The sequence below is a fragment of the Ascaphus truei genome, chromosome 5 (genome assembly GCF_040206685.1).
Source record: "Ascaphus truei isolate aAscTru1 chromosome 5, aAscTru1.hap1, whole genome shotgun sequence".
Lineage (NCBI taxonomy): Eukaryota > Metazoa > Chordata > Amphibia > Anura > Ascaphidae > Ascaphus > Ascaphus truei.
Window position 1 is genome coordinate 147,239,986 of NC_134487.1, and position 11,502 is coordinate 147,251,487.

The window sequence follows — 11,502 nt, forward strand, 5'->3', positions numbered from 1 at the left end:
GTGTTTTCCCCCCCCCTTTTCTGATTCACTTTTCAGTTCACAGTTTGCACCCACTTCTTCAATTACCACATATTTATTCATTACTTTGCTTCAATTGGTGTGGTCTTGTGATCACTCCCTAACCCTAGTGTTTTCTCTAAGACAGTATGCACCCTCCCTTTACCTTTATTTTTTATTTTGTTTTGTGCATGCTCTGTTTCTGATTTTACACACACACACACACACACACACACACACACACACACACACACACACACACACACACACACACACACACACACACACACACACACACACACACACACACACACACACACACACACACCGGAAATAGCCATGTTAGTCCAGTTGCGATAGTGCAAAATAAATGCAGTACATCTCTATTGTTTTTTTTCTGCTCTCCTAATCCCTGTTTTATCCATATATTCCTTTGTTAATCAGTATTGCTGACTTGAGGAAGAGAGAACTCTCAAAATCTTGTCCTATGACATAAAATGTTAGTCCAAATAAAAAAGGTATCACCTAATACTGAAGTACTCATTTATTCTGCACTATATATATATATATAAGAACCACGACAGCCGGCACTCCAATAGTCATCCAATAATTTGTTGGTGCATGTCCCATCTAATAAAGACAATAGTACTATACTGTGTTCCACGAAATCAGCAGACAGCACTCAGGTAAGTAAAGAAAATCCATAATTGTATTAAATAAAACACAAAATTCCAACATTTCTGTCCCAACAGTCGACCTACCTCAGGGCACTTCCCTGAGGAAGGTCGACTGTTGGGACAGAAACGTTGGAATTTTGTGCTTTGTTTAATACAATTACGGATTTTCTTTACTTACCTGAGTGCTGTCTGCTGATTTCGTGGAACACGGTATCGTACTATTATATATATGTATAAATATATACACACACACACACACATCTAGTATGAAACACATCAAGGTCACATGTTCTTTATGTTTGTCTTGTGGGGCCGAAAGCAGTTCTTGAAGATCTTCTTTTTCGGTCTGGGTACACGTGGAGTTTCAGTACACACTGAATGTGTTACAGTATTGTATGTGTGTTTGTGTGAGGAACTGAACTATCTCCTCAAATGGTAGTCGATAACCATTGGTTTTAACAGATACGTGACAATTACATCTTTGTAATTGTGCTAAACTATATTTTTACTTACCTGTGATGCGCCCCTGTGTGTTTTTCTCTCCCCTGTACCAAAACTAAGGTTCAAAGAAAGAAGAGGTAGCACATCGTAGGTAAGTGAGCAAAAATATAGATATGCAGATAAAGAATCCAATGTTTCTGTCTTAGACATCACCCTGCTGATGATCCCAATGTTGGGACTAAAACGTTGGATACATGTTCTGCAAATACATATTTTTGTTCACTTATCTGCAATATGCTGCCTCTCCTTTCTCTGAATCTTGGTTTAGGTAAAGTACTGTATACCTATAGATGATTGTTATGATGCATGCACTTGCCATTAGATGCCAATGTTTGTTGCTGGGGTGCCTACTGTGTGTGTGTGTGTGTGTGTGTGTGTGTGTGTGTGTGTGTGTGTGTGTGTGTGTGTGTGTGTGTGTGTGTGTGTGTGTGTGTGTGTGTGTGGTTAGGTGTGTATGTATGAAGATGGAAGAGTATTTACTACTTTTCATTTGGAATCATACAGTATAACACGCATGTAAACAAAATAAGGCGCAAACAAATAAAATTGATATCTTGTGAACAAACTCAGATGCTGCCTAAACACTTGCGGTAACCCAAACCGCAAAACACACTAAACGAAACAAACTGGTGTTCGTGGGGCAAACAAGAATGTGAATATAACAGTGCAATATAACGTGCAATAACCCCAGTGAATATAAATAAACACTGATATCACTTACACTGCAACTCCATGGTACATGATCCTCCGGAGTGGTTCCTCCTTGGAAAACCTCATGTAGAAAAGAAAGCACAGATACATGCAATATGGTGCATTCACTTTATACTTTCATTGACAAACAACAAAGGGGGGAAAAGGACAACTCACACTTTCCACGCTGGTCAAAAGCAGAAAGTGACTTTGGGCGCACTCCAACCCTACTCCAGAGTCAGCTCCTTGCTGTGTGCGTGTCCGTGTGCATGGGTTCCTTGTTCTGCATCTGTCACTGACACGAGACTGATGCAAGGCAACTCGGGAAGCGAGTGAGAGAAGCAGAAAGGGGAAGCCATGCACATGGACACGCGGACACGCACACAGCAAGGAGCCGAGTCTGGAGAAGGGTTGGAGTAGGGTTGGAGTGCGCCCAAAGTCACTCTCTGCTTTTGACCAGGGGGGAAAGTGTGAGTTGTCCCTTTCCCCCCTTTGTTGTTTGTCAATGAAAGTAAAATGTTAATGCACCATGTTGCATGTATCTGTGCTTACTTTTCTACATGAGGTTTTTCAAGGAGGAACCACTCCGGAGGATCATGTTCCATGGAGTTGCAGTATAAGTGATATCAGTGTCTATTTATATTCACTGGGGTTATTGCACGGTTATATTGCACTGCTATATTCACATTCTTGTTTGCGCCACAACCACCATTTTTTTTAGTTAAGTATAACACACATGCGATTAATAGAAACCAAAACTGTCAATTATTTAGGACTGAAAACAGCAATTGTATACTGTACACCCCCCCAAAAATGATACATTACAAGTAGATATTTTTGGTTAGATGAAAAAAAAAATGAAAAGTTAAATGAATCCTAAAGTAAACAAAAATAGATGAATCAATGGAAAGACTAGAGAACAATAAAATATTTAATAAAATGCTATATCAGCACAAATTGTGATTTCTAAAATAAAGAACCGTTAACGGCATTTAAAAAAAAAGTAGCAGCAAACATTTCAGAGTATATCGTATTTTCAACAGTTCTTTTTCTGCATTTAATATTTTATGGTATCAATATACTTTTCAGTAATTTCCTTTTTGTTTTCTTAATCAATCACTTCTTACTGCCTCTTTGCTTCTTCATATATACTGTAAGGAGGATTCCCCCCTCACTATTTTCACACTAACTATTGATTTTCTTTCACAGGAAAATGATGTCTTCAAAAAAAGCCATCCCCAAGGTGCACCACTAACCAGATGTACACCTGCACTGCCCCACAAATATGATTTCATATAGCAATCACACTGCCACAGGAAGAAGAGAAGGAGAAGCCCTGGAAAGGAATATGTTCCTACTAATCTTTAACTTTGTTTGATTTCTTTCCCCTTTGTTGTATTTACATTGTTACAGTATATGCTTGTTCTGGAATACAATTAGTGCATGTGCATCACTGTACAAGAATACATTAATTAAAAAAATAATCATGATACCGTATGCCAGTTCTGCCTTTTCTTCTCTTAGTAAGTATCCACAGCCCTAGTCACCTGGTTTCTCTTAACCAATTCAGTATTTGAAAGGGACAGGATACAACTTTAAGCATAAGGTCAGGTGAAACACTACATTTACAACTAGAACTGTGACCAATTAGTCTCCACTACTCAAATACAGATTAAAAGGTAGGAAACATCCGTTAAATCCCATAACCAAGTGATATAAAAAAGGCAATCCACATTAGGAATTTATATCAGTAAAACATTATTTTAATAATGTATCTTTCCTATCGAAACGTTTAAGGAATAGATGAATAAGAAAGGGATCTGGGTGGTCTTGCAAAACCATTTAAAAGTCAGTTTAAACCACTGCATGTATTATCTATTGCACTATTTTCAAATTTTCTTATGTCCCTAAAAATATGTTAAGATGTTATGTTATTATCCTCAGTGATACTTATGGAATTGCTGAAGAGCTGCAAGAGATAAAATGAAGGTGATCTCAATTCAGAAGTTCGGGAGAAGTAAGTAACAGGCACTTTCAATAAATGAAAGTGTCGCAGAACTCGGATAAAGCAAGTTAGTAAAAGAGATGGCATTGAAAACAGACAACGCACACATAACCTACCTTGCTGAAACAGACATGCGATGGACACAGGGATTGAGTTAGGTTCTGTGGTTGGAGATGCTGGGAGTTAAAGATGAGTTCTTCAGGTAACAAAGCAGCAGGGCAGGGAGTGAAGATGCTGCAAGAGGTGAGAACGGGATACTGGCTGACAATCTTAGAGGGTGGTCCTTCTGATGAGCAGTATAAACAAGTTCGGTACAGAGGGATGTCCCTGGAAAGTTTCCTAGCTATACACTGAAAGCAGCTTTTGGAGCCCCCTGAAGGCGTCTGATAGGAATTGCACAAGAGCAGCAGCGTCGGACAAGCACACCAGTGTTTCTCACTGTCCCTTATTTACAGGACAGTATATCATCAAGTTGCTAACTGAGCCCCTCCCACACCACTTTATTCATAGCTACAGTACCAAGGGAGTCAGCACAATTTTTTTGTAAGAACACATTTTTACCACTTTTATGGTAACTCGTTGCAAAGCCCCTCTGGTAGCAAAGGGGTCAATGGTATCCATACTTTGTATAGCTGCAGATGTATGCATGCATGTACAGTATGTATATCTTTATTTATATAGCACCCACAGTGTACTAAGCACGCTACTAAGATGACAGTACAAGGAATTATAATACAATAAGTGCATCAAAGAAAATCAGACAATAGGAAAATAAATCCCTGCGCCAGAGAGCTTACAATCTAAATTGTATGTTGGGAGCATTAGGCCACGTCCATAGTGATCGCGACCGCGTGAACAAGTGATGGCTCCTCTATGAGGCCGTCCATAGTGCGCGCACGATGCAGCGCGATGGCGCGGCAGCATTTCTATAAGACAAGATTTTTTCGTTTAGGCACAGCGGCCGAGCAACGGCCGCGTCAAATGGACAGTTCAGCCAATGAGGGTGAACCTGCCTCGTGACGTCACGGCCACGCCTCCGCCACCCCTCCATCATGCATCAGCCACGCCTCCCCGTCGCTTGCATACTAGTAATCCTACAGCCCATGGATCGCCTCTGCAGCAGGCGCACACAACGCCATGCGCTCCGTCATGTGCACGCCTGCATTATAGCCTTGGCCTTACAGACACAGCAGGTGAGGGAGTAAGTGCTGTAGATGGCAGTGCTTGGCCACAATGGTTGGTAAGTGACTGTGGGTGTGGGACAATAGCCCTGAGTCTAAGCTATTGCAATGCTTCAATTAAGAGGTGTTTGAAGGTTTTAGACATATTAAGTTTAAGGCAGCGGAGCACCATCCATGAGGATATAGCCAGGATGTAACAGAGACTTGGGACAGCATTGCAGGAGTGAGTGTGGGGGTGGATAGATTTACTGTATCTGCGTATCATCTGCATAGAGATGTATGTATGTATAGCTTTATTTATATAGCGCCAAAAGTGTACTCAGCGCTTGACAAAGAATACAGTACAGGGAATTAAAATACAATAAGCATAGAAAATCAGACAATAAGAAAGGAAATCCCTGTTCCAAAGAGCTTACAATCTAAGTGGTATGATGGGAGACTTACAGAGACAGCAGGTGACGGAATAAGAGCTGTAGATGGTAGTGCTTGTCCACAAGGGTTGGTAGGAGTGACTGTGGGTGTGGGACAATAGCCATGAGTGGAGGCTATTGGGATGTTTGATTTGTGAGGTGAGTTTTAAGGTTAGTTAGTATTAAATCAGATCGGTTAACACCATTAGCAGGGGAAGAGGTGGCAAGGAGGTGTACCAGGTGTGTATATGGCTGGGTTCAGGATTAGGAGAGATCTCCAGCAGCTGGAAGGAGTAGATAGAGAAAGGGTGTGAGTAGAGGATTTGTTAGAGTGCTTTTTATTGAGGGTTAAAGAAGTTGTTGGAAAAGAGGTGTATAATTAATGGTGCAGTGTATGGGCACATGCATAGGTGGAGGGGAGGAGAAACAAAATAAAAGTCCTACTCTACTTTGGAGAAATAACAAAACCTTTACTCCAGCCATATCTAACTAGGAGAGGGGGGGGGGGTGGTATCTAGGCTGATTACCACCCCAAATTAAAAAAAAAAATATATATATATATATATATATATATATACACACACACACACACAAACACACACACACACACACACACACACACACACACACACAGCAGTCCAACAAGAAAGTCTCTTATCTATTTCTGTTGTTGTTGCTGAAGGAGAAGGCCTCTCTGTTCTCCTGGGTCAGCATCCTTGTGTGCTTTGGCACTCTCCGTGTCCAGGTATAAGGTCTTGTCCCCTTGTCTTTCTGTCAGCATTCAGTCCTTCTGGGTGCATCAAGACATCATAATTTCCTTGGGTCAGCACAGTTGTGGGCTAAGGAAATCTCTGCAGCCCTCCTTCTCCTTATGTCAGCCCAAATGTGAGCTAAGGAATCTCTGTCCTGTGTCTCACATGAAGCATTTTACAGAGCTCTCATTAGTCCAGATGGAGACTAGTTAAATGAATGGCTGCAAATAACTATCTCTCTGTTGGATTCTCAGAGCTCTGAAGCTGCTTTATTTAAACAGTGATATGTCCCTGTTACCTACCTCCCCTGTTTGTGGGAAGATCAGGCTTGCCACGGCTAAAGCCCATTATTCCACTCACTCAAGATATCTCTGCGGTTCGAATGAGAGTGGATGGAGGAAGAGAACCCTTTATCCCGCTGGGATTGGAGCCCTTTCTCCAGGTCAGTAATGTCTCCTCAAGAACGTGCTTGAGCTCAGCACTCTTCAGTCTCTTTAGGAGGTCTTTTCCCAATGTGACGGTGAAGGGGTACCCAGCCCAATAATAAAGGTATTATGCCCAGCTGGGTGCCCCATAGCCATATTGTGGAATTATGGAATGTCAGCTCTGCAACCCAATCATGCAGAAACACTGTAAATGTGATGAAAATGTATGTGTGTCTTACTATTCCAGGAGTGTACAGCAACGGAGATGTCCTTGCTTCAGCACAGACCAGAATAGTAAGACCGGGCAGGGGAAGATATCACATTTAAGGGTCGCCGGTATATGCCCAAGATTCAGTGTATCTCCCACCAGGTATAAGGTGGAGATTTGTATACAGTCATATAAAAACTGATGAATGAAAGGGCCCCTATTTTAGTTGTACCAACATATTAGGCACATAGGGATTTTCATTTGAAGCGCCAGAGACAGAGGAAACACTTAATTTGTAATCACTGTGTTTAGAAATGCATGGCAGGAAATAGCTGCAAATGAACGGAGCATATACAGCCCAAGACTTCTAAGACACCCGCTGGCTTGCTGCCAGGATTCTGAAAAAGCCCGGAGTTGAAAGGCTCCGACCTACACAGGTGCGAAGTGGGGAGGGAGAACCCAAGTACCCCCATCTTAGTGTAATGTCTGGGCAGTCTAGCAAATGGTGACTCGCCCAGACTGAGTGTCGCCAGGTAAGGAGGTTGTGTCTCATATGCTAAGCGGCAAAGGTGTGAGGTTCGCGCATGCCATTAGCAGAATGAGAAGCCACCTCTGCCAAGCTTGCTAACTATTGGCAACTCCGGGATAGGTGGAGAAAATTATTCCCACGGAGTGATTGGCTGCACATGTTAGGTATACTACTTATTTTGTTTGCCCCCGTCTCAGTAAGTGTATTTTCAGTGTAATTGTGTAACATAGTGTGAAAACAAAAAAAGACTTGCGCTCATATGTGGTCTGTGATAGAATTAGTGACTTAAGAATAAAATATACAATACAACCTTGATGGGTGAGGTTTTGTGCTGCTGGTCAGTGGGAATGGCTCAAACACCAGGCTAAATGGAAACAAAAAAAGAACCGCGCAAAAAAACCATTGTGTAGTATAATAAAATAATTATTTATAGTGTAAGGGTGAGTATTGCACGTACATCAACAAAAAGGGTTATTAGCATGACATGTTAGGGACATGTTACCACTCGGCAGGCACAGCAGGATACAGACACCGGTTACTGGACGTCCTCCCTCAGAATGCTGGTATCCGGTTTCGGAGTAAGCAGCTCAGCGTTGGGGAACCTTCCTGCGCCTTCACGGAGCCCTCAGCAGTTATTATTAAGGGTTGATCACCACGCTTCTTCCAGGTTGGTCCACGCCGGCGTGTGACATCATCCGGCAGCGTCTCTCGGCCGGTCGCGTCTTTAATGCGTCACTGCTTCACGATAAACAGCCGAGCGGCAAAACAAGTCCCGAGCAAGTCCCGCAGTAAAATAAAAGTTCGAGTATAAAACCGCAATGGGGATATGAGTAAAGAGTGAAGGAACGCGCCCTCTCCTACGCGTTTCGTACTTCCGTACTTCGTCAGGATTCCCTGACGAAGTACGGAAGTACGAAACGCGTAGGAGAGGGCGCGTTCCTTCACTCTTTACTCATATCCCCATTGCGGTTTTATACTCGAACTTTTATTTTACTGCGGGACTTGCTCGGGACTTGTTTTGCCACTCGACTGTTTATCGTGAAGCAGTGACGCATTAAAGACGCGACCGGCCGAGAGACGCTGCCGGATGACATCACACGCCGGCGTGGACCAACCCGGAAGAAGCGTGGCGATCAACCCTTAAGAATAACTGCTGAGGGCTCCGTGAAGGCGCGGGAAGGTTCCCCAACGCTGAGCTGCTTACTCCGAAACCGGATACCAGCATTCTGAGGGAGGATGTCCAGTAACCGGTGTCTGTATCCTGCTGTGCCTGCCGAGTGGTAACATGTCCCTAACATGTCATGCTAATAACCCTTTTTGTTGATGTAACATAGTGTGTATGTCATTTGTGGAAATAAATTACAATTTATTTTATTTCTTCACTTTGCTCAATCGTATGATCCCTGGGTATAAAGGTGTTAAAAGTGCTGGTCTCCCGTGACACCCAAGCACAGTCTTTCTTCTAACCGCTTGGTCACGTATTTTCTCCTCCATCAGGTGATCCTTTCTTCCTTGAGTTTAGGGTGACCACCTGCATCGGGTTCTGTAGCCATACTCACAGGTGGCTCAAGCTGGGCAGAGTTTTTATCCATACCGATTGACTCCCGTTGCATCTCAGTTTGGTAGTTACCTAGTGTTGTAGCTGTAGAGGTGTGAACACTGAAACAGTTATGCCTCAATCTAGTCAAAAATTGCACCTTTCTAGCGGCTATTTCCATTGTGAGGTTTCTAGCTTGGGCCTTGGGGCCACAGTAGTATAACTGTATTGGTATTGTGCTTCTCAGTTTTAATTCGGTTCTTCTTTCCTGAGTTGTGTGGAAAGCCGATCTTAGTATGGAAATGGCATTGTGGATGTGCTTATAGCAACGCACAGCTTGCTTGGTTGTGATGTAGAACCTATATCTGACACAAACAACAAATATGACACCAGCACTCCTAGTGAAGCAATAATGGATAGGGTGAGCGGTGCAGTACGGGTGAACAAACGGTAAACACACTTAGAAAAACTGGTGAGTTACCGACTCAAGAAGGGCCAAAAGACCAGTAAGGTCCCCTACAAGACATCACTCAATCACACTATATGGTGGATGATAATGGTATTACCAAACATGAAAGGCAGAGCTCAGAGCACCCAAAAACAGTGATGATATGATGTATGTAATATAAAAACACTTTTATTGATAATATAAAGTTAAAATAAAGGGTGTTAAAAAACTCCCCAGAGCAAAAATGGGCTTCAAAAATGGAAGCTCCAACACAGTACGCATGTAACTATAACCCACAGTGGGGATACTGTATCAAGGCTGGATAGCCTAACAAAACTAGACAGATGAGCCTACTAAGAGGAAGGGAGGGTGTAAGCAAGCTTCCCCCTCCTACGACCACTCTACAATTGATACTATAATCCAGAAATATCCATACTTAGACTAAATATGCAGCAAGTGTAACATTCATAGATGACTGCAGATGAGTGACAGATAGGTGGACAGATTAATGGACAGTACGCTTTTATACATAAAGATGTATAGTAGAACAGCTGTGAGTGGTTGAACCATTACATCATTATATATATGTGCTACATCTGATCTCTAATATCTCACCCTTGTATTTCACTCCATTATGTTGATTAATGTAATCCTTATTGATAACCAGTACTTCAAGTATATAACATTTTTTTGTGATCTCGTGACTGACTTTATATACACGAGTTTTTTTGTTCAGCTCGTACATTATCACCATTTTTAGGGCTACTCTAATATGCCCATACAGTATCCTCATCCGTATCCTCATAGGACCGGAAGGGCTACTCTTCCGTGGGGTAGGGTTCATTACAGGAACGCCACATCTTGTCCTTGTTTTGGCGGTGTCAGGTGTATTTTTCTTTCTGACCTCGGTAGGTGCTATTACAAATGTTTTCTCTGTATTCGCTAGAACCCCAGCTGGTAGTCCTACAGGTGGGCAGACTTTTCTTGCAGAGTTTGTAGCTCTCACAAGCGTCTCTGTAGACTTTTTATTTTTCTTCTTTACTTTGGTATATTCTGAAACATCATCAGTACTGTGCACACATTCTTTTTCATCAGTGATACTGGATATGCACTTGCTAAGAAAAACTTGTGTCCCTTCCTTGTGATGACAGCGCATTGCTTGCTGCTGCATTTCCTTGGCTCGATGAAAAAATTATTCCTCTGGCTGCTGCACCTTTTTCTGGGGCCATATAGAATCATCCTCATCATCCGAATAAGGCCTGAAGGGACATTGCTCCGTATGGCTGGGCTTTTTACACCAGGGACACATTTTCTTCCCCATTCTTGCAGAGTCTGTATTTGACTTCAGCTGGGCAGCCATTTTAAAATCCCATGGGTTTTTTTTTCTTTCACAAATGGTGGGATAGACTCTGGTCACAGCATCAGTCCCTTGTGTGGGTTACCGTCTGTCACAGTCCTCCCAGTCAAACTGTGGTGTTGTGGCTTTCTACAGTGCAGTTGTAGTTTTTCTGCCTGGATATGTTGCCCTTTAAATCTGGTCACTTCTGCACGTGATTCTTTGTTTTGTTGTTCAGGCTGTTTGCAGGAACTGTATGCAGACAAAAGCACAACAATTTCACAGGCAGTCTACAGAGCCCCTTTTAAATTGAAGAGCTACCTCTCATCCCACTTCTGAAACCATATGTAAGAGACGTGTGCAGAGGTATTTAATGGAGACCGATTAGGGTGAAATTAAATCCTGGATTTATTGCGCCTGTTCCTTTAACAAGGCAAAACACACAAAAAGAAACAAAATAAAAGGCCTACTCCACTTTACAGAAATATCTAAATCTTTACTCAATACCCTATCTAACTGGGGAGGGAACGGGGGGGGGGGGGTAGCTAAGCTGATTACACCCCAAACAAAGAAAACATATATACAGTTAGGTCCGGAAATAATTGGACACTGTCACAATTCTCATAATTTTGGCTTTGTACGCCACCACAATGGATTTGAAATTAAACAACTGAGATGCAATAGAAGTGCAGACTTTCAGCTTTAATTCAAGGGGTTGAACAAAAATATTGTATGAAACGTTTAGGAATTGCAACCATTTTCATACACAGTCCCCTTATTTCAGGGGCTCAAATGTAATTGGACAA

At 42.3% G+C, this 11,502-nt stretch overlaps 1 protein-coding gene across 1 annotated transcript in view; it reads right to left on the minus strand.

Moving 5' to 3' along the window:
• Positions 1-4,199, minus strand: part of STK32A (serine/threonine kinase 32A) — a 193,184-nt gene extending 188,985 nt beyond the window's left edge. Inside the window, exon 1 of the mRNA XM_075601025.1 lies at positions 3,987-4,199. The gene's annotated coding sequence lies outside the window, so the exon portion shown is untranslated. The remainder of the gene's footprint in view (positions 1-3,986) is intronic.
• Between the last annotated feature and the right edge of the window lie 7,303 nt (positions 4,200-11,502).